Below are 18,840 nucleotides of genomic sequence, written 5' to 3'. Positions count from 1 at the left end.
AATAAAGAAAGAAATTAAGGATTTCCTAGAGATCAATAATAATGAATACATCACATACCCAAATTTATGGGACACCATGAAAGCAGTGCTAAGAGGGAAATTCATAGCACAAAATGCCCTCATAAAGAAGCTGGAGAAATCTCATGCTAGTGACTTGACAGCACACCTGTAAGCCCTTCAACAGGAAGAAGCAAAGTCTCCCAGGAGGAACAGACGCTAGTAAATTATCAAATTGACAGCTGAAATCAATAAAATACAAATAAAAAGAACAATACAAAGGCTTAATGAAACAAAGAGTTGGATCTTTGATAAGATCAACAAGACTAACAAGCCCTTATCCAAACTAACCAAAAGACAGAGAGAGAGCATCCAAATTAACAAAATCAGAAATGAAAAGGGGGACATAACAACAGACAATGAGGAAATCCAGAGAATCATCAGGTCATACTTCAAAAACCTCTACTCCACAAAACTGGAAAATCGAGAAGAAATGGATGATTTTCTGAATAGCTACCACATACCTAAGTTAAATCAAGACCAGATAAACCAATTAAATAGTCCCATAACCCCTAAGGAAATAGAATCAGTGGAGATCACTGAGTTCATACAGCCTTTCAAAGAAAGGTAATTGCCTTATATTTTCTATATATATGTCATCATGAATATTTCATGAGGGGTCAGAGGATGAGAATCAGAGCAATGACTTGAAAGGTCTGCCTCGTTCTCCCAAACTGCAATTCAATAAACATCCCCAAATTCTTTTAGAAATTCAATGCCATTTCTCTAATTTTAATTTGTCCAGATAGTGTTTTGTTTTTCTTCCAGTTACCCTCTAACTTCCAAGCCTGGAAGATGAGTAAAGAATTGACTCCATACATTGTCACATCACATATGGTCTGCCTCTTCACAGTTTCCATATCACAATATCTGGTGATGTCTCAGCAATTCTCATTCTCATTTGGTGAATGTCACCCTAATTGGGTAAAAAAAAAAATGGCCATAGAGTGGAGTCAGCTGATGAACATGCCATCAATGTGTAGTTTTTAAAACATTGCTAGGGCAAATGATATTTTTGGCACACTAGCTACAGAAAATTTTCACATAGATGTTCAGTTACTTTCTAACATGATCTGCATGTGGTCACATTGTAACTTCTAAAGATTCACGGAGAATGGAAGTAGAAAACCTATCCACTTTGAACTTCATATGTGTTTCTGTTTCTCCATACTTCACTTATATGCATGTATAATCACTGGTCTTTAATTTCAAAGTCCATTTTATGTTTGTTTCTGTGTATCTAGGTGTATATCTATGTTGATGTGAATGAGTTTCTGACTATCTGCATGTCTGTCAGTTTGTAGAAATTTACATTAATTTGTCTTGCATCAATGTTTTTCCTGTAGGTGTCTATTTCTATGTGTATCTTCCTGTATGTATATGTCAGTGCATGTGTCTACACTACATGTGCCTACATGTGTTATTTGTGTGTATTTTTGGATTAAATTGTGTACAGTATATCTCTGTTTCAGTGTATCTGTGTGTATTTGTATGTGTGGCTGTCTGTCATTGGATTTCAGTATAAGCTTGTCTGCATCAATATCACCTTGTGCAATTTTATGTGTATATATCCATGAATTTGTGAGTGTGTGTGTGAGCTTGTGTATGCTTTTATGGGCTTCCGTTTCTGTGTGTATGTTTGGGTGCATAAGTGTGATTTTGGGGTGCCTGTGTGTTCACATATGTGTCTTGACTTATATATGTGTGTGTGAGAAAATAGTATGTGGCTGTATTATGTATGTATTATATATATATTCTGTATCTGTATGAGTGAATGTATGTGTGTGTGCATATTTAATATTTATGTGTGGTGTCTGCATATATATCTGCAATTTTTTGGTATTTTCATTGAGCGTAATTTAATTAATCCACTTGCTTTCATTAAGATTTCTTAACTATGCACCTTCAACAAAATTATATTTATGTTGAAATCTGAATACATTTTTTCACTTCAAGGAAGAGCACACACACTATAGAATGTTGACTGTCTTTCAGCTGCACTCCATTCTTAGGAAGACCCACTTCACTTATATTGCTGGTGACAATGCGATATTGAGACAGAAAGAAATACTGAGGGCAGAGTATGACATTTTCCAGATTTGGAATTTCCCAAATGGTCTTGGACTTAAGGTGAAGATTGGAAAGTTTAGCCCACTTAGTCAACAGCTACATTTATATGAAGACATTATAGAGTGGGCCACAGGAGGTAGAGAGGTGGGTCTGACCTAATTGTTCTGATTTTCATAAAACAGCATTCTCTTTTATGATTCCTTGTAACTTAGTGAAATGAAATAGATTGTCACATTAGGGACCATTCTTTAGCCTCATTTAGTATGACTCTCCTTTTCACTTTTTGATATGATGTTTTGTTGATTCTTTGACGATATCAGACATGAACATATTGAATATTTGTCGTATTAGAACACATTTCGGTCTTTTAATATAAATATAAAAATGCTTGTTAGCACTGTTTAATATTATTTCCAGTAAAGTGAAATTCTCTTGGCACTCTGAGTACTACACAAAGATTTTCCTCTCTTCTGCTGAACCTCTGACACACAGTGCTGCAAAACTGAGGCTAATTGTAAATGAGGAGAAAATTACACATATGCAAGTCATCATTTTTATTACAGATTGAGTTCAAGAATAACCAGGGCTACAAAGAGAATCCTTGTCTCTAAAAACAATACAAAAAATAAAGAAATGGGCAGAAAGAAGGAGAGAAAGAAAAGGAAGACATGCTGTTAAATAAGATCATCACTTAATTTTTTAAAATTTAATACAAAATTTTATTCATCTTACATGCCAAACACAGATCCCCCTCTCCTCCCTGCTCCTGCTCCCCGATCCTTGCGTAACCCCCTGAGCCACCCTTCATCCTCTCCTCTAAAAACGTAAGTTCTCCCATGGATGGACAGAAAAGCCTGGACATTCAGTAGAGGTAGAACCAAGCTCCTAACCCCCTGCCTCAAGTGGGAACAAGGCATCCAACCATAGGTAATGGGATCCAAAAAGCCAGCTTATGCACCAAAGATATATCCTAATCACTTTGATAGGAGTCTATCAAACAGATCCAGCTACACAACAGTCTCCCATATGCAGAGGGTCTAGTCTGGTCCTATGATGGTTCCACAGTTGTCAGTTTAAAGTTTTTGTGTTCCTATGTGCTTGGTTGAGCTGGTTCTGTAGATTTCCCCAGCATGATCTTGATCCCCCTTGCTCATATAATCCCTCTTCCCTCTCTTTAACTGAACTTCCAGAGCACAACCTGGTCCATGTTTGTGTATTACTGCATTTTTATGCCAATATCAATCTTATTTTATTACTATAGGTCTATAGTAGAGCTTGAATTTAGGGATGATAATACCTCCAGAAGTTGCTGTATTGTACAGGATTGTTTTAGCTGATTGATTTGCTGTTTGTCCATGTGAAGTTAAGTATTGTTCTATCAAGTTCTGTGAAGAATTGGGTTGGGATTTTGGTGGGGATTGAATTGAATATGTAAATTTATTTGGACAAGATTTCCATTTTTATTATGTTGATTATACCTGTCCATGAGCATGGGAGATCTTTTTTTTTTTCTGATACTTTCTTTAATTTTCTTCTTCAAGGACTTAAACTTCTTGTCATTCAGTTCTTTAATTTGGTTGGTTAGAGTTACCCCAGGATATTTTGTATTATTTGTGGCTATTGTAAACGTAATGATTTTCTGATTCCTTTCTCAGCCTGCTTATCATTTGTGTATAGGAGAGTTGTTGATTTTTTAAATTAATTTTGTATCCATCCACATTCCTGATGGTACTGCTCAGTTGTAGGAGATCCCTGGTTGCATTTTGGGGGTCATGTATGTAGACTATCCTATCATATCATTTGCAAATAAAATTTGACTACTTCCTGTCCAATTTGTATGCTTTTCATATCCTTTTGTTGTCTTACTGCTCTAGCTAGGACTTTGAGTATATTGAATAGATAATAGTATTGTCTTGCTCCTGAATTAAGAGGCATCACCTTGAGTTTCTATCCATTAATTTTGAGGTTTGCTATCAGCTTGCTCTAAATTGCCTTTATTATGTTTTTTTTTTTTTTATTATGTGTTTTAATTTTATAAATCAGCCATGGTTTCCCCTGTCCTCACCCTTCCCACACCCTCCCCTACCTTCCCCCCATCCTTTATCATGTTTATGTATATTTCTTGTATTCCTGATTTCTAAAAGAACTTTATAATGAAGGGATGTTATATTTTGTCAAAGGCTTTTTCAACATCTATATTGATGATCATGTAGGGTTTTTTTTTTCTTTTAGTTTATTTATATGATGGATTATACTGATAAATTTTCATATGTTGAACCATCCCTCCATCTCTGGGATGAAGCCTACTTCATCATGATAGATGATTTATTGATATGTTGTTGGATTTTGTTTGCCAGTATTTTTTGAATCAATGTTCATGAGGGAGATTGTTTTGTAATTCTCTTTCTTTTGCATCTTTGTGTGGCATGGCCATCAGGGTAACTGTAGCCTCATAGAAATAATTTGGCTATGTTCCTGTGTTTCAATTAAGTGTAAAAAAAATGAGAAGAATTGTATCATTGTATCTTTGAAATTTTGGTAGAATTCTGCACTGAAACCATCTGGCCATGGGCTTTGAATTATGGTTAATAGGTATATTTAAATTGTTTAACTGGTCTTGATTTAATTTTGGTATATGGCACTTATTTAGAAAAATTTCCATTTCTTCTAGATTTTCCAATTTTGTGGAGTACAGGTTTTTGAAGTATGACTTTATGATTCCCTGGATTTCCTCATTCTCAGATGTTATGTCTCCTTTCCATTTATGATATTGTTAATTGGATATTCTCTCTCTCTGATTTTTAGTCAGTTTGGATAAGGGTGTCTTTCTATCACGTTGATTTTCGCAATGAACCAACTCACTGTTTCATTGATTCTTTGTACTGTTCTCTTTATTTCTATTTTATTGATTTCAGACCTCAATTTGATTATTTCCTGGCATGTGTTACTCCTGGTTGAGTTTGCTTCTTTTTCCTTTATAGATTTCAGGAATGCTGCTAAGTCACTAGTGTGCAATATCTCTAACTTCATTATGTAGGCATTTAGATCTACTAATTTTCCTCCTAGTATGGCTTCCCTAGTGTCCCATAAGTTTGGTATGTAATCCATTCATTTCTGTTTAAATATAAGGAGTCTTTAATTTCTTTCTTTATTTCTTACTTGACAAACTGGTGATTCGGTTGAGCATTATTCAGTGTGCATTAGTTTGTAGACTTTCTGTAATTTCTGTTTCTGTTGAATTCTAACTTTAAGACATGGTGGTTTAACAAAATACAGTAGAATATTCCATTTATTTTTGTAAATGCTGAGATTTGCTTTGTGACCATTTTTGTGTTCTCATACTTAAAGAAGGTTCCATAGGGGGATGAGAAGAAGGTATATTCTCTTGTGTTTGATTTGAATGTTCTGTAGAAATTTATAAAGTCCATTTGAGTCATAACATCTCTTAGTTCCATTATTTCTCCATTAAGTTTCTGTCTGGCAGACATGTCCTTTGGAGAGAGTGCAGTGTTGAAGTTTCTCACTATTACATTGTGGGGTTTTATGTGTGATTTAAACTTTAGTAATGCTTCTTTTACATCTGTGGGTGCCCTTGTATTTGAAGCAAAATTGTTCAGAATTGAGACCTCATATTGATTTTTTCCTGTGATGAATATATTCTGTTCTTCTTAGCCTCCTTTGATTAATTTTAGTTTGAAATCTATTTTTTTAGATATTAGAATAACTACACCATCTAGCTTCTTAAATTTGTTTGAATGGAAGGGTTTTTCCTAGGCTTTTACTCTGAGATAGTACCTGTCTTTGAAGTTGTGGGGTGTTTCTTGTATGCAGAAGAAGGATGATGGGTCCTGTTTTCATATCCATTCTGTCAGCCTGTGTCCTTTATAGGCAAATTGAGTCTATTGATATTAAAGGATATTAATGAACATTGATTGTTAATTCCTCTTATTGTTGGTGGTAGGACTGTGTGTTTCCCTTTTTGGGGATTTTTTGCTGTGGGATAATAAATATATTTACTGTGTGTTCCTGGGTGTTGCTAAATTCCATAGGTTGGATTTTTCTTCTAGTGCTGTCTATAGGGCTAGAGCTAGATTTGTGGATACATATTTTTTAAATCTGATTTTTTTTCTTTTTTGGGGGGGGGATTTTTTCAAAAAAGGGTTTGTCTGTGTAGCTTTGTGCCTTTCCTGGATCTCGCTCTGTAACCAGGCTGGCCTTGAACTCACAAAGATCCGCCTGTCTCTGCCTCCTGAGTGCTGAGATTAAAGGCATGTACCACCACTGCCTGGCAAATCTTATTTTTTTTCATGAGAAAGTTTTCTTCTATGAGTTTGTTGTATATATTCTATGTGCCTTTCAACTGCTATTCTTCTCCTTCTTTTATCCCCATTATTGTTAGGTTTGATCTTTTCAAGGTGTCCCAGATTTCCTGAAGGTTTTGTGTTATGACTTTGTTGGCTTTAATGCCTTCTTTCCCTGCTGAATCTATTTCCTCCATCATATCTTCAGTGCCAATGAGTCTCACTTCCATTTATGGAATTATTTCGATTATCCTTGAAATCTATATTTCCTGTACATATGGTGAGATTTTAATTTCCAGCATTCCCTCAATTTCTGTCTTCTTTTTTCCCTCTATTTTACTTTTCATTTCTTGCATTGATTCCTTCACCTGTTTTATTGCTTTTTCTTGGTTTCCTTGCCTTTCTTTAAGGGATTTATTTATTTATTTCAACTTTTTGTTTTCTTTGCCTCAATTCCTAAAGGGGATTTTTCATTTCTTCTTTAAAGACTCTGTCATTTTAAAAATATTTTTAAGGTCGTTTTCTTCTGTTTCTTCTATTTGAGGATATAATTGTCTTGCTGAAGAAGAACCAAATGGTGCTGCCACATTGGTCTTTATGGTGTTGAATATGTGGTAACTATGACAGCCTAGTTTATCTCAGGAGCTGAGGTCTCCCAAAAACATTGTGAGACTCTCTTTGATGAAACTGCCAAAGAAAAGGAAGGTTTGTGGCTATCCACCTGTGGAGAAAGTGAAAGGCCCAGTGCATGGGAGACTCTGCATTTTCAACAGAGAACTCAACCTGACGAGAGGATGAAGAGTGAAGACACAATCATCAGCAGTTTTCGGAAGCCACGTTCAGTTCGCTCTCAGCAGGATTCTGATGAAAAAACACGACTTTTTATTTTAAACTTTAAGAAATCCTTTAATTGAGATTAAGTAAGCTAACTTTTATTCAGCTTCCCCCAGTTCTTAAAGGTTTTGTAAAGCATTTTCACCTGAGGAAACACTCCACTTTTCAGTGTTGACAATTTCAGTGAGCAACAATTCTCATCAACTCAGCATGCTGTCACTACAAATGTACCAGGCTCTGCTTTACCTTTTTTCTTATACACTCTCTTTCATGTTGTGCAGTGCTATTTAATTAGAGTTCATGTATGCTATCTGAGATATGAGGAGTTACTTCCCCTGATTCATATGTTCACTAGCTCTAGGTTGCAATGCCACTATTGTGATTAAAGAGTGACTAAAAGCAAAGTGAAGAGGAGTGAGTGAATGCTCATGGTTTAGAATTAAGGGAGGACAAAGTAGGATTCTGATCTCTGCAACTAAAGCATAGACACTTAGGTAGAAAATCTCTACTTACTGGCTTGCTCTGCTTGATTTCCCATATGCCCTGCCTAGGGACAGCAATGCCCACAGTGGCCTGAGCACTGCTAAATCAAGTGCCAATTAATAAAATGTATCACAAGTAGGCTGACAGGATGTTCAATGAAGAGAATTCTTTTTTTTATATTGAAAGAAGGAATCTTGGTTGAGAACTAGAATACAGGTGGGCTGCACCCCTGTATTTTCCAACCAGCATTTTTTTTTTTATTTTTATACATTATATTTTATTTCACATTTTTATTTTATTATATTTGTGTTTTACATATTAGCGATGGGTTTCACAGTCCGTCCCCCTTAAGCCGCCAAAACTGCAATAGCCCCAGCCCCTCCCCTCCATTCCCATGTCCTCCAAGGCCAAGACACCCCTGGGGATTCAGCTCAACCTGGAAGTTTCAGTTCAGGCAGGTCCAGTGCCCTCCTTCCAGGCTGAGCAAAGTGTCCACACATATGACCCAGGCTCTGAACAGCCAGTTCATGTGCTAAGGACAGGTCCAGGTCCCACTGCCTGGGTGCCTCCCAAACAGTTCAAGCTATTCAATTGGCTCATTTATCCAGAGGGCTTGATCCAGTTGGGGGCTCCACAGCTTTTGGTTCATAATTCATGTGTTTCCATTAGTTTGGCTATTTGTCTCTTTTTTTTCCAATCTTGGTCTCAGCAATTTACATTCTTACAGTCCCTCCTCTTTTTCACTAATTGGAGTCCTGGAACTCCTTCTGGGGCCTGGCGGAAGATCTATGCATCCACTGCCATCAGTTATGGGATGAGATTTCCAGCACGACAGTTAAGGTGTTTGGTCATCTGATTACCAGACTAGGTCAGATTAGGCTTTCTTTAGACCATTGCTAGTAGTCTACAGTGGATGTATCATTGTGGATTTCTGGGGATTTCTCCAGCACTCTTCCTATTCCTGTTCTCATGTGGTCTTCATTTATCATGGTCTGTTGTTCTTTGTTATCTATTTCTCTTTATGATCCTGTTACCCTAAGCTCTCTTTCCCTTGAACCTTTCCCTTCATTACCCCCTCACACATCCAGGTTGTTCATGTAGATCTCATCCATTTCTCTGTCATTGGGCAAGCCTGTGTCTTTCTTAGGGTCCTGTTTTTAGGTGGCCTCCCTGGAGTTGTGAGTAGTAGACTAGTCCTCTTTGTTTTACATCTAGTATCCTATTATGAGTGAGTACATACCAGGTTTGTTCTTTTGAGTCTGGATTACCTCACTCAGGATAATTTTTTCTAGATCCATCCATTTGCCTGCTGAGTAGTTCTCCATTGTGTATATGTGCCATATTTTATTTATCCATTCTTTAGTTGAAGGGCATCTAGGTTGTTTTCAGGTTCTGGTTATTACAAACAATGCTGATATGAACAGGGCTGAGCAAATGCCCTTGTGGTATGATTGACCATTCCTTGGTTATATGCCCAAGAGTGGTATAGTTGCATCTTGGGGGAGATGGATTACCAATTTTCTAAGTAAGTGCCACATTGATTTCCAAAGTGGCTGTACGAGCTTGCATTCACACCATCAGTGGAGGAGAGTTCCCCTTGCTCCATGTCCTCTCCAGCAAAAGCTGTCTTCAGTGTTTTTTTTTTTTATCTTAGCCATTCTGACAGGTGTAAAGTGGTAGCTCAGAGTCATTTTGATTTGCATTTCCCAGATAATTAGGGATGTTGAGCATTTCCTTAACTGTCTTTCAGCCATTTGAACTTCCTCTATTGAGAATTTTCTGTTTAGTTCTATAGCCCATTTCTTAATTGGACTGTTGGGCATTTTGATGTCTAATTTCTTGATTTCTTTATATAGTCTGGTATCAGCCCTCTGTCAGATGTGGGCTTGATGAAAACCTTTATCCATTCGGTAGGCTGTTGCTTTATCTTGTTGACCACGTCCTTTGTTCTACAAAAGCTTCTCAGTTTCAACAGGTCCCATTGATTGATTGTTTCTCTCAGTGTCTGTGCTACTGGTGTTATATTTAGGAAGTGGTATCCTGTGGGAGGGATGGGAGCTGGGGGCTGTTCTCTGAGTCTCAGGAAGTGGCTGAGGTATCAGGCAGATGGGTGTCGGCCAGGGTGTGAAGGTTGTAGGGTGCACCTGAGGGTCTTGGAGAGGAGGAACCTTCCTGGTGGGGTTGGTGGGTCCTACCCTATGGCCCGAACCTTGGGCCAAGTTGGGCAAGTCTTCCCCTGAATGGCTGGTGCCCAGGGCTCAGACCTAGGTGCAGGCACTCTCTCTGGGTGTGAGTCCAGGCACTCACCTGAAGAGGATTCTTTTAGATTATGTTACCACTAACTTTTTAATGTACTTTGTGGTAAGTTGACAAAAATTAACTACAAAAATCAGTTTGCAAGAACCATAGTGTTTGCCCACAACACAAAACCTGTTTCTTCCTCCTAATTTTCTAGCAATGTGAAGCTACTCAACTTTATATTAATGTTTCCACACATTCATATAAATGACATTATATAATATACTAAGGGAAATATGGTCACTCACTTGCTGTATATAAAATAAGCTTATTTCACCATGTTCATCTAGTGTAGATATGGAAGAAGTAGGTAAAAGTACTGATAACAGTATGTGTCTAATTTTCCTCAGATTCTGCCCTCTTTGTGCAATGCTAATTGTGGTCACAGATTCAGAAAATTCTGGCAGGAGGGAATGATAGTCTGCTGTTTTGATTGCAACCCCTGCCCAGAAAATGAAGTTTCCAATGAGACCAGTGAGTGTTTGCTCCTAGATAAATTCTTTCCAATAATCATCCTCTCTAAAACACATGGGATGATTAAAGCGTTTAAAACTCCAGTAAACAAATCAAATACTTCACTAGCCTATGTTCATTTTTATACTAATGTTATCAATAAAAACATATCTTCAAGTATTACCCTTTGCCTTGACAAATAGCTTTGATGTATTGAAAATTCATTTCATGTGTCATATTTTTCAAATAAAAAGTTTTGATAATGAAAATACAGTGTAAAGAATTCTACAATAAGTCTTTTCTAGTGTGATTAGTTCCTCTAAAATTACAGGTCGAATAAATTTCAATTATTAGTCTTTAATAATATTTATTTATTAACTAATAAATTTGAACATAAGTTTAAGACACCACGTATGTGCAGAAGTCAGTAGAGAACAGATCAGAGCATCAGAGCCACTGAACGGTGCTATACGGCTGCTAGGAACTAAATGAAAGTTCCCTGTAAGATTAATGGAGACAGGAATAACTACTTCTAAAATTATCAGAAACTATTTAGCATGAGACAGAAAACTTCAAGTAATATACACAGATCCCTTTTCAAAGGATTAATGTGATTTGAAATCTAGGAAATTGTGAATAAGAGATGGCACCTAATGTAGAAAACACAGTGTCGAGTGTTCAGCATTTTTCAATATATCACCCACTTAATAATATCACAAAAGAAAATTAAAATTTTTTGTATGAAAGAAACTTGCCACAATTTTCTAAATAGTGTTGTTGCCTACACAGCTGTTTTTAATCAAATGGTTATTTTTTTAGACTTAGTTCCATGCAAATGGCAGATAGATTATTTTTCTCTTCTGTTGCCTGTCATCATGTACAATGTAATGAAAGTTTCTAAAGGACATTTATGGCAAGTAATATTGCACAGCAATCAAATTCCTGGTAGTGATAAGAGGTAGCCAAATCCTAGAAGTTTTCTTCTGACCTCCATGCACTCACACATACAATATTTAATTTAAAAAAGTCTATTGAAATGTTTTGAAATGTAAGAACATATTAGAGTAATCTGTATTTACTATGATAAATACAACAAAACTTAAGCAAAAATATTTTATTGTTTCTTTTACTATGTGTATGTATGTGAGATGAGTGGTTATGTGTACACAATTGCACTTGCTTGTGAGAGGCATCCAATGTCTCTGCAGTTAGTTACAGCCAGCTGTGAGACACCTGACATGGGTGCTGGGGTCTGAACTCAAGGCTACTGTAAGAGCAGTATATTCTCTTAACAACTAAGCCAACTTTCAGTCCGCTAAATTAATTAACTAATTTCATATGTCTTTAAGTGCATTATTCTAGATAAAAAGACTTAAAAATCTAGAAGCACATCATGGCTCCTCAATAATCCTCTGATTCAGAGACATTATATTGACATTTCCTAATTTTGCCAGATTAGTGATTACAGCTTATGAATGGTGTCCTCTTCCTAAAAACAAACATTCTGTGCTATCACTCTTATTTGAATGTTCTTGTGTTGAGTTGCTCATGGTGTTGTATCAGTATCTCCTTCACACTGGAGTACACTCACAGTCTCGGTCTCACATAGATAGAAATTCAGGGAGGAGCAAGGGACTTGTCTCTTCCCAAAGGTGATGGAATCTAGATGTAAACATTTTTAATTCTAAAAATATACAGAAGTTTCTACTTTAACTGATAAGGTTACTTTTCTTATGAATAAGCCTCAGAAGAACAGGGTCCTTCCAGGCAGATGAAGGTGCAACTAAGGGGGTATTTATTTAAAGTTTGTAGTTATTTTTGCATTTTCAAGCATCAAAATTAAATAACTTTCTTCTATCATTTCATCCTCCTACTTACCCTATATAATCTGAATCACTCTGAAATTCATGAGCTCTTTTCTTATTCTACATTAGACACACATAAATCTGTACACATATACAAACACACAAACAAAAACTTAATGTTTCTGAAGGACCTTTAGCCAGACCAAATGTGGCCAACATATCTTTATCAAGTCTTGCTCTTCTCCCCTTTTCCAATTGCCTTGCTAAAATCCATTAGATTATTGAAGTACTTTGAATGTGATTTGCCCCCATAACATTATGAGGAGTGGTTTTATTAGTAACTATTGCCTTGTTGGATAAGGGGTGGTCTTTTTGGAGAAAACGTGTCATTCTGGAGGAAGAATTTGAACTCTCAGATACACATAAGCCACACCCAGTAAGTCAGTTTATTACTGTTGATCAAACATGTATAATTCTAAGGTACTTCTACAGCTATAGGTCAGCCTGTATACCAAAAGACCAGCCATGATGATAACTAACTAAATCTCTGAATTATAAGACACCCAATTAAATGTATTTCTTTATAAGAGTTGCCATGGTGATGGTTTTCCATTCACAGCAATAGAAATACTAAGACATTTACATTTTATTTTTGGTTTTTTAAGAAAAGATTTTTTGTGTAGCTCTGGCTATCCTTGTACTAGCTTGACCTTGAACTCACAGAATTCTGCCTGCCTCTGCTTTCCTTGTGCTAGGAATAAAGACATAAGACACCACATATGGGCTGACAATTACATTTGTTAAGACTAGCCACTAAGGTCTGTTCCCTTATTTGGCCACTACCTCCTCCTGGGGCTGACTACCGAAGTCCAGCTTTCAAAGTATTGAAAACCCACTGTGGCTGACCTAACAGTCATGACTGTCCAATTAAACACTTCATACCAAGATGAGCTGCCTCTTTTACCTTTATGAACTGCCATTTTCCTAAAGGGCATGTCTGTCTCCTCTCTATCCAGAGGAAGTTCTTCATATTCCAACCAAACACTTTTTTCCCATCTCCCATGTTCCTTTCCCTTCTCCCTCATCCTCTATCTCCTGTATTTATCTCTTATTCACTTACCATTTACCTCTGAGGCAAATAAATATCATTTCTTTTGAGAACTTGATACTAGGGTATCTCTTGCTGACTCTGAGGTTTCCTACTGATTCTTTTTAGTGTTGCTTCTATGTCAATGTGTTTGGGCTGACAAATTCACAATAAAAATATATATCACAGGTCTTGTCCCAGTAGAAGACACAGTCTTCATCTATAATGTGGACAGAGTACATAAAACAGAAGAAAATCAGCAGGCAATGTATCTGTGCTTCTGAGAATTGAAAATATATACTGTGCAAAACAGTGGTTAATGATTTCAGCGTCTATCACTTAAGGAATTTAAGTCAGTTTATCATAGCATCCACAATGGAGCTAAAATATCTGTGCTTTCCTTAAGATGACAAATGGAATCATTAACACACAGTGAAAAACACAACATAATGATGGTTTGGTTTCCTTATATATAAGTATAATGAATGAATATTGTGAAATTGAAGTATTGCCATGCAGCAGTGCCTTTCACCTACATCCACAGGAAGAATGTGGACATTGGCCTGTTTCTGCAACACACTTAACTGAAATGTCTGGTCTCCAAATATGCTGAAGCTGCACTAATCATACTTTTATTTCTCCATCAGATGTGGATAAAGTGTGTGAAGTGTCTAGAGGAGCAGTATGCCTGTGCATACCTTGTAGACCAGAACCAGTCTATTAACAAATCTGTGGTCTGTCTGACCTATGAAGACCGCTTGGGGATGGCTTTGACATTAATGGCCACATGCTTCACTGCATTCACAGCTGTGGTTCTTGGGATCTTTGTGAAGCATCGTGACATGCATATTGTGAAGGCCAATAACTTCATTCTCAGTTACACTTTGCTCATCTCACTCCTCTTTTGTTTCCTGTGTCCATTTCTCTTTATTGGTCATCCTAATGCAGCTACATGCACCCTGCAGCAAATCACATTTGGAGTTGTATTCACTGTGGCTGTTTCTACTTTGTTGGCCAAAACAGTTACTGTTGTTCTGGATTTCAGAGTCACAGCCCCCAGAAGAATGAGGAGGTTCTACCTGACTTCATGGGCTCCAAACTATATCATTGCCATCTGCACCCTAATCCAAATTATTCTCTGTGCAATTTGGCTTCGAGTTTCTCCTCCATCTATTAACATTGATGCACACTCTGAGCATGGACACATCATCATTGTGTGTGACAAGGGCTCAGTTACTACATTCTACTGTGTGTTGAGGTACCATGGCTCCCTTGCCTTTGGGAGATTCATTGTGGCCTTCTTGGCCAGGAATCTCCCTGACACATTCAATGAAGACAAATTGCTGACCTTCAGCATGCTGTTGTTCTGCAGTGTCTGGGTCACTTTTCTCCCTGTCTACCACAGCACCAAGGGCAAGTTCATGGTGGCTGTGGAGGTCTTCTCCATCCTGTCCTCCAGTGTTGGCCTTCTGGGATGCAACTTTTTTCCCTAAGTGCTACATCATTTTGTTAAGACCAGAGAGAAATTCTTTTCAAAAGTTAAAGGGGAAAACATCTTTCTGAATTGACGTATCCTTAATTGAAACTGACAACTTAAGTGCTGGTACATTACCACATTTTAGGAGACAATACAAGATGTATGCATTAGCTTTTGTCTCTCACTGTTTTAAATGACAATGCCTAGAATTTTCAAGTATACTACTTTTCTGTACATTTTCTCTTGTAAACTTCCAATCAAACACTTGTTCTGTAAGACCTGGCTGGCTATTGGACATTATCCCTGGTCAGATGTTCTATTCTTTCTCTAGTGTACATGATGATTTGAAATAAACTGTGTTCTTCTTTTGATGTCTGAATGAATGTGTGGCTTTTACAGCACTTGAATGGTGGAACTTAACACTATATGGTGTTTATACACTCAACTCCCCCCTATCTACCCTCACTCTAATTTCCACTATGCCTCCATTGCCCTACCAAAAAGAGCATGTTACTGAAAGACAAACACCATGTGTGGCAAAACAACACAGTAAGATTAGGCAAAATAACATGTCTTTAAGTGTTTGTCACCAATTCCAGTTTCCTCTTTAGTGAATTCTGGGTTTAGATCTCTACCATGTTTTAAAATTAGATTATTTGGTTTTTGATATCTAGTCTCTTGAGTTTTCATATATTTTGGATATTAGTCCTCTATCAGATGTTGAGATGGTAAAACCCTTTTTTACATTCCTCAGGCTGCTGCTTTGTCTCAGTGATAGTGTCCATTGCCTTGGAGGAGCTGTTCTGTTTCATCAATCCCTATTTATTAATTGTTGGTCTTAGTTTGTGCACTAATGGTGTTCTTTTCAGAAATTCTTCTCCTATACCAATCACTTCAAGGCTCGTGCCCACTTTATTTTCTAGCAGGGTCAGGGTATCTGGTTTCATGCTAAGACACTTGATAAATTTGGACTTGAGTTTTGAGCAGGGTGTTCAGTATGAATCTGTTGCAGGATATCTTCTATAGGGAGGCATTTGTTGAAGATGACTTATTTTTTCAACTGTGTATTTTTCTCTTCTTTATGAAAATCAGGTATCCATGGTATCCATAGGTATGTGAATTTATATCTAACTTAAATTTGATTCCAATATTTAACTTTTCTCTTTTAATTCCAATACTATGCTTTTTTTATTATTATAGATTTTTGTATCATTTGAAATCAGAAATGGTGAAATTTCAAATTTTATTTAATATTTAATTATTGTTTCAGCTGTTCTGTTTTGTTGTTGTTTTTCCCCATGAAACTTAATACTTACTTCTGAAGATGTATGAAAAAATTGAATTGGAATTATGCATTCTGATGTTGAAGCTTGGTGTTCTTATTCCTGATTGAAATCATAAATTCTTGATTTATAGAATTCTTTTACTTTGAGTCACTTTTTATTATTGATTTCATATCCATTTTTAGGTCTTGAACTGTTTTATTTATTCCTTCCCCCAGTTATTTGTGTTTTCCCGGATTTCTTTTTTAATCATTATTATTTTCTTTTTTTTTGTCACATTTCCTTGTTTTATTTTTATGATCAAAACTCTATTTAAACTAACATTATTATTATTATCAATTAGATAGTACAGCTTAGGGAAGAATCATCTTCATAATAATCCACAGGTAAAAATGCCCAATAGAATGGAATGTTTCCATGAGAAAAACACAATATATTACAGGCAGTGGGGATCTCCCCATACCCATTCACACCATGCTAAATACCCAAGAATGATGGCAGCAACAAATATGTAAAGGCACAGCAGAGGCAAAGGACATTCTGTAGTCTGTGGTCTCAGGTCCTTGTTTAACCATGATTTACCCATCAGAAAACCTCCTGGTGAGCTGACATCCTGAAGTCAACTGCCATCTGCTACTCCTCTGACAGGGACATCTGCAAAATTAGTAGAATGAGCATTATATACATATATAATGACATATATATATATATATATATATATATATATATATGTATATAAAAGTTGTGATTTAAACAGTGAGCATGGTTAAAGTGGGGTACATGGGTGGGATTACAGAATAGAAAGTGAAAGTTAATTTATGTAACTGTATTTTATTTAAAATATAAGTAAATTAATAAAAATTAAAATGGAATAGAAAATGAAATACTTTGCATTGTTGCATATCTTACAAGATAATTTGAAGAGACTACAGCATGAAGCCCTAAATGAGACATTCTAACTCAGCCCAAGGCTCATATATCTTTGTGGAAGAAGGGTTGAACACCTCTAGATACAGAGGTGGTGGATATGTTCAAGTCAATTTTTTGTTGATACAAACATAGAAATGTATGTATGAACTCTCGCTGTGACAGTATTCAGAAGTTCTATTTAAACTCCAGCCAGACTAAATTCCAGCCTATGGGGAAGAAGGTAAATAATAATCCCCAAATTAGCTAAGAAGCCATTAACACTTAATGGCTGCTCAGGAAGGGGAGTCATCTTTCTTTAATGACATGAATTCTGGCAGGCTAACATCCTGATAGATCTGGCCCCAATCTCAAGATTATCTGGACAACACAAACTAAACTAAATAGAAAAAGAATAAAGGAAATAAAAAGAAGCTATTTCAAAATTGTGGTTAGGCAGGGATGGAGGCATTGACACATCATGTAAACGGAAGTGTAGTGAATATCTGTTTTACCTATGATCTTGAGGTACAGTTCTTCAAGAGGTAGTAGGTAACTCTTCTACCTATAATCTTGAAATACCTGCCCCTGGGGTGTGGCCTTGAGGCCCTTAAGACCCAAGACACATTACCCTGCTCTCTTTTCTCTCACATAGGCTTGGAAGGTAGGGACTTACTTATGTGGCAGAATAGCATGGAACAGTACACAGCCTTCCAGGAACCTGTGATGTTTCTCCTATTCTGTTTTAGTGAGTTCTCTTTCCTAATAAATTCCTTTTATTCAGTAAGCAGACTCCCATAGATTACTTGGATTATCTAGTGCCCAATGTGGGGCATGAACCCAGGACCCTGTGATTAAGAGTCTCATGCTCTAAAGGGTGTGTTCAAATACATTCTTTAAAGTTCCCAAAGAATAAATATACAACTATCACAAGTGACACAAATAAATCATAGGTTTGATGATATGAATATTTTCAGCTGATAATTTAATGGTTAACTATTATAGAATACTTAAAAATTATATTTAGAAGAAAAGTTATCTTTACTGTAGCGAAAAACATATTTGCCTTAAATTTCATTATATTTCAACTTGATGTGTTAGTTTAAAGGAAAAATTTAAAATGCCAAAATAACTACTCCTAAGTAGTATTTTCTGTTTTATTTTAAAGATGATTGGGGTAAGACTACTCTTTTCTGATTTAAGTAAAAATAACTATGACCTTGATTTCACTGTCAAAATATAATCATCGCAGAAAGATGCTATTTGTCCTCAGGAACAATTTACAGATTTTTCAGAGGTGAAGATTGAAACTAAATGAACAGAAAGAAAACACGAAAGCAGAAAACCAAAACTCAGCCTAACAGTGACTGAAAAATCATATGATATGGCAAGGAGATTCCTTTCCTTGTCATCTCTGAGGAAAAACGTGCTATATTGAGTATTAATAATCCTTCTGTTGCTTATAATGATGATAATGGTGGTGGTGATGATGACAACAATGACGGTGATGATGATGATGATGATGATGATGATGATTATAATGATGGTGGTGGTGATGATGACGATGATGATGATGATAATCATAATGATGATTATAATTAAAGTGATGGCAGCCACTGTGGTGGTCATGGTTATGGCAGTAGAGTTGGGGCTGTTTTCACTGCTCTATTGGAGGTGGAAGAGAAGACTTGTAGATAAGAGAAAGGGTATGAGTCTAAATAGAAAGCTGTTTTCTTATCAATGTTTTGGTTGTGACAATAACGTGAATAAGTTCATTATCTCTCTC

General features: G+C 36.4%; 1 pseudogene; it reads left to right on the top strand.

Moving 5' to 3' along the window:
- Positions 1-2,034: 2,034 nt before the first annotated feature.
- On the top strand, positions 2,035-14,951 carry LOC118576193 (annotated as a pseudogene).
- The last annotated feature ends 3,889 nt before the right edge of the window (positions 14,952-18,840 follow it).

The sequence above is a fragment of the Onychomys torridus genome, unplaced genomic scaffold (assembly GCF_903995425.1).
Source record: "Onychomys torridus unplaced genomic scaffold, mOncTor1.1, whole genome shotgun sequence".
NCBI lineage: Eukaryota > Metazoa > Chordata > Mammalia > Rodentia > Cricetidae > Onychomys > Onychomys torridus.
Note: the sequence above shows the minus strand (reverse complement) of the source record. Positions and strands in the feature narration are given on the sequence as shown.